The 6,000-nt window shown below is 42.1% G+C and overlaps 1 long non-coding RNA gene across 1 annotated transcript in view; it reads right to left on the bottom strand.

Annotated features, from left to right (window-relative positions):
• Positions 1–403: 403 nt before the first annotated feature.
• Positions 404–6,000, bottom strand: part of LOC311011713 — a 354,053-nt gene continuing 348,456 nt past the window's right edge. Inside the window, exon 4 of the long non-coding RNA XR_014596935.1 lies at positions 404–1,076. This is a non-coding gene — a long non-coding RNA (uncharacterized lncRNA). The remainder of the gene's footprint in view (positions 1,077–6,000) is intronic.

Genomic DNA, 6,000 nt, shown 5'->3' with positions numbered 1-6,000 from the left:
GTTAACTTGCAGTTTTAAGGCAGCAGGTGAACCTTCATTTGCAAGTTGAACTGACCTGAAATGTCTTACAGTGTAGCTGAAGAAGGTTGAGTCTGCAGACAGGGAACAGCCAGGTCCTCCTCACAGATCGTCTGTCTGTTTGTTTATTTCAGGTTAAACAACACAACAACACTTACAGACTGAAACAATGTGTGTACAAATACTAATATAATTGAACTGGATAATAATTAATACAATGTATGTAGTTGTATTACTTTTACACTTATTAACACTATTCAAGCTAACAAAGTGTGAAGATAATTACAATCAAAACAAACCTTTGGATACAAACCAACAGATCTCAGAAACAGCAGCACCATGCAGGAACAACTACACTACTTTTCTAGTGTAAATGAGTTTTCAAATTTACAAGCTTCAATTTTTAATCAGAGTGTATTTCAAGTCCAATGTTTTCTGATAAAATTGTAATTTTCAATTAATGCAAAATGTATTAGTATGTTGTTGTTCAATTATTAATAATGTAATTATACAGTATTTCCAAAAAATTTAATGTGTTATTCAATTTGAAAAACAGTTATATTTTTCAAAAATAATGAATTGCAAATTGTAAAGATCCAAAGATCTTTGGTTCAGAGGATGGGTATAGAGATAGATAGAGATTGAGAGCAGAGATCTCTCAGAGTTCTGTTCAAAGGTAGATCAGGTTCTTGGATTGAGGAGAGGTGACAGGAAAGAATGAGCACGAGAGAAAGAGACTCTCAAGATTCCAAAAATAGTCAGATCCAGGCACTTTTCAACCCGAGTATTCAGTAGTCAAGTTCTCAATATTCAAAGTTTCAAGGCAAGGTTTCAATATCAAGGTTTTTCAATGTTGGTTCAAGATCACAAGAGATAGAGTCACAATGTTTGACAGATTAGAGGGATAGACAGGTAGAATGTCACAATTTAGACAGAGGGGTAGATATGACAGGATAGAATGAAGAGCCAATATTTAAGTCAGAGTGGATAGAAGATATACAAAGATCGAAAGCCAATATGATAGGGGAGAGGAGAGGAGAGAGGCTGGACAGCCGGACCTGTAAGACAGAAAAAATAATAATACATTAGACAGTTTCAATGTAAGAAATCAAATGAAGTAACTTCTACCCAAAGATAAAATATCAGTAAAAAGGTGTCTTCACAATAACAGTCTAAAAACATAATCACTAACAAATAGCCCTATTATTACTACATTTCTGGTTTTGCCAGATTTATGTGAAAGACAATGGTGTTATGAAATGCATCTAGTCAGTGGGCTGTTTTACAAGACTCAGTATATCACTGCCACTTTGGTAAGTGTGTATAGGCAACATCCACTAATTTGAAGCTCAGTGCTGAAATTCAGCATTTCATTCATGTATGTGAACTTACTGTTGAGTCACCGCAGGGTTGCTGACACTGATGGTCTGCAGTTAGACAGGGAGTAGGGGGGTAATGAAATAGCCTCTTTACTTTACTTTTAGTATTATGTCATTCATTTGTTGGGGTGAGACATTATCAGACCCACATGGAAGACCCACATGGCAGCTGCAGAACTATAAAATGTATTTAGGAGCATACGCAAAACCAACAAATTGAGGAGTGTTCACACAATAGCTCCCATGACGCTGCCACAGGTTTTGTTTCAATTTGTAGTCTTAAGAGCTCTTTATCAAGACTGTAAGATTTTATGTTAATTTTTAGGTTTAAATAAACCTTCAACCTTATGCACTCAAGTGCAAGTAACGAGAGGATACATGTTCATCAACTACCTATTTTTTCCTGACTAACGACACTATGATGAGATGGCAGCACTGTCATTTAACGTTAATTGTGATGATAATAAACAGTCATATTCTTTGACGAAAAAAGACGAGACAAAAATGTAGTTAAAACCTTCCGTCTTTTCTCCCTCTCTGTGGCTTGTCCCTTTGTCTCTCTCTCTCTCAAACACACTCAAGTGGTGGGTGAGAGTGTGACTGACCCACGTATCACTACTGAAGGTGTTCGGAGGACTCAGGAGTTACTGCAAAGCTGCATCATTCATCATTCAACCAGATGTTAGAGTGGGCCGGAACAGTACCTTCAGAGGCACGTGTCCGTGCGCAACGCACAGACTTTCTGCCGGCCTGGTGCCTGTGTCACGGAGGTCACATCCTCCGCTCAGCAGGTGAGTGCCCAACATCCCTCGGCCTCCACGCTGGTCGTGGAGGCTGGCATCAACGACCTCAAATTTCAGCAGTCGGAGGTGCTCAAAGCGAACTTCGTCACCATGGTGGATAGCGTGCTGGACACGGGGAAGCGGCTAATTGTTCTGGGTCCGCTTCCCCCGCCCCGCTACGGTGATGTCATCACCAGCCGCATCCGCCAGCTGCACCTGTGGCTAAAGGGATACTGCCTGGGCAACAGTATCCCTTTCGTTGACAACTACGCGGCCTTTTTAAACCGACCTCAACTTTTTAATCGGGACGGCCTTCACCCCAACCAGGACACTGCATGAAAAGTCGGATTTTCGTCCCTGTAAACGCCCGAAAATCTCCCTAATTTTCGGGAGTTAACGACAATTTACAGGCTGCGAACGCCGCGTTCGTCTGTGCCGAAAATTGTCGGAAACGAACCACAGCGAAGGCTCTAATTAGCATATGAATAGCGGCGAAACCCCGCCTGGCCAGAGATGGCTTGAATATCCTCACTCAGGATTGGATGAAACCACTAGTTTTAAACAAGTATAATCGCTCGTGATTGGTTGGCAGATCTGGTCATTATAAATGTAAAGCCAACCCACGTTGGTAGATCTGTCACTATTGGTCAACCTGATGAGTCATTATAAATGTAAACCCCACCCCCGTTGGCAGATGTGTTACTATTGGTCACACTGGGTCTTTTAAACAAGAATAATCACTAGTGATTGGTTAGCAGATCTATCACTATATATATATATATACATATATACACACACATATATATATATATACATATGTTTATATATATATATATGTATATTTATACAAACACACATTTATTTTTATTTATTTATATATTTATAAATATAAATATGAATGAATTAATTGAGGAAAGGAAAAATTGCCAGGAGGAAGTATTCAAAGAAAGAGCTTTATTGACAACACAACACACAAATGAACTGGCGACATTCTGTCCGAATTTGGTCAATTTTACAGCCGCCTGCGGTGCGTGGCCCTGTACTTGGGAGTCTTCTCTAATCGCGACTGTAGAGTCGCACAGAGCTCGGTGAGCTCCTGGCTACGAGAGGATGGAGGTCGCACAATCCATCCAGAACCTCGCCAACGACGCCGTCCTCCTCATCAGACATCATGTCTGTGGTGGAGCACTTCCAACGGTCCACCTCATCGCCAGCAAGCACACTCCGTCTCGCTTCCAGCAGCTGTAAAACAATCAATAAAGACAATCAGTACTGCGCGATGCACTGCGCATGGACACAACACATCTATTAATGCACCTGAAGAATAGGTTTAGGTAGGTTTGGTCACATTGACCAAAAACGGATCTAATAAGTCTAATAAGTCTTACCCTCTTTCTCCTGGAACGACTCCGAGCTGACGTCTTCACAGCTTCCGCCTGCGATGCGAGATCAGGCTGTGTGTCTGAAGCTCCTGCGTACCGTTTCATAGAATGTCTTACAGGCAGCTGGAAAACAATTAAATGAGTGGTATGAATACAGTTAAGATCGGTATCTACTGTTAACGCATCTATTTCCTAATACAGCAGAATGAAAGCATATTCTTTAAATCGTACCCTTGCTCCGGTTCGTAGCGCCTACAATTCGTCTCCGAGTTGTGAAGACGGCGTACTGCTTCCTGTAAAAGACCAACATACACTTAACAAAGCAACTTAACGTTACACTGGTTCCTCTCTCTTGTTCTTTTACAAGGCTACTATGCTACTTTTAGCTTGGACTATTAGCGTTTAAGCTACTTTTAGCTTGGGCTTGCTTTGCTAATTTTAGCTTAGCTAGCAGTCACCGAACATATTCTTACCGCAATCATCCTGAGAGTCTCCAGCAGTCCTGGATATAAGAATTATAACATTTAAACCACATTTTCTTAAGTGAAGCCTCTCAGAGCAGCATTCCTGCTGCCGGTGAACGTGAACGTCTCGTCATCGTTCCCCCCACTGAATGAGGCGCCCGGTGTCTGCCGTCCCTTTAGCGGACAACGGTGCACGGCGTTATTAATCACCGTTAGTAAATATATAACCACGGTTTAACATAAGCACTATATTATTAGTTAACGTCGGTAAAAACGGCACATTTTCCGCTTCGCTTGCGCTCGCTAACCCTAAATGGTAAATTAGCGTCAGTAGGCTAGCCGTCTGAAAGGACCTTCGATTCGTAACGTTAACGTACAATGCCAACAACAATAAAGTAACGTTCATTATCAATACGATTTAAAAGTCAGCTGGAAACGTAAAAGTCATGTTACAGTATACTTACATGTGTACGCGGTTTGTGTCGGGCTGTCGCCAGAATCACCGCAGTCGTCCGCCATTATCCAAAACTTGTGAAGTCAGACGAGCCGCAATGCATTTTGGGAAGTTGAGTAGATTTAGCAAGGTCCGCTGTACTCAGAAATTCTTGCCAATGCAGTATACATCCGGGCATTTCTCGCGTGCACAAATTCACATACTATTGTATGTGAACGCACTACGTACTCAAATTTACGTCACAATTAAGTACGAGTAGGACGTTAGTATGGCATTTCGAACACAGCCGAGATCTATGATCTATGAACCCATCCTTGACCCTCAGAACTACGACCAGCCATTATAAAGCAGTTTATAGTTGCTAATGTTGTGTCAAAAGGTACTGCATTTAAACATGTTACTGCGCAAGTTTCCTGGCTTCATCCCCATCCGGACAGACATTTTTATGGAAAGCCAATAGAAGTTTGGAGCTTGCAGGGAACAGACACGTCATACCCAGCATCATTTCTGCCTGTTGAGCGCATTGCTGGGAGATGTGTGGTTAACACATCCACTGTGCATTTAAGCACAGAAAGGGTCACTGTAGTCATGCCACTATGCACAGTGGTTGAGCTCTAGGAGACTGTGATGTTTCTTTGCATGAATGTACATTTTACCTTTGTGGCAAAGCCTGATTAAAAGTAATTGTTGAAGCAAATTGTTTTGTGTATCTTTGAATGAAGATGAAATTAAGTTATATCTTTGAATGAAGATGAACTGAAGTTAACACCTTTCAGAAAAATGTCACCTGGGGGAAAACTCCCCCTGCTACCCTGATTTGCATTTGTATAGCTCACAGCATTTTCATTTACATGTTAAAGCCTCCCCTAGGATTACGGGGAGGGGGGTCATGGGGGGACAACTGCCAAGCAAGGCCCACGTCAATTCCCGGCAATTTACGTCAGTTTTCGGTGTTTCCTGCAAATTGCCGTTTGCAGTCGTAAACCTGAACTTCCACGTCAATTTACAGGGCCGCTAACTGACGAAAATCCCACTTTTCATGCAGTGGGAGGGATCCCGGCTTTTATCTGTGAACATTGACCTGACCATCCGCTCATGCACCACACCCACCTCTTGACTAACACACGGACACTCTGCCCCACGCTGTCCCTCCCACCCACACTCACCCCCCACTCCCTGCACCATACATAGCCCACACATCCACCCATCACCACCCCCATCAGAACCACAGGACATCCATCACATTGAAACACTTATCACTCACAGACATCAACCCAGGACTGTTTTTAGACCGACTGATTGTTTTAATGTCCCCATAAAGAGACATACTGAGCGCACAATCAATGAAGACATCAAGATGGCCCTACTAAATGTGCGCTCGCTGTCTAACAAATCTTTTATTATAAATGATGTAATTTTAGACAGAAAATTAGACGGTATTCTCCTTACTGAGACATGGCTCTGCACTGACGCACGTGTTGTTCTCACAGAGACCTGTCCTCCAGATTTTAACTTTTTATT

This window comes from Eutrigla gurnardus (genome assembly GCF_963514095.1).
Source record: "Eutrigla gurnardus genome assembly, chromosome: 4".
In the NCBI taxonomy this organism is placed as follows: Eukaryota; Metazoa; Chordata; class Actinopteri; order Perciformes; family Triglidae; genus Eutrigla; species Eutrigla gurnardus.
The sequence above is the reverse complement of the archived record's forward strand: the minus strand, read 5'-3'. Positions and strand labels throughout refer to the sequence as shown.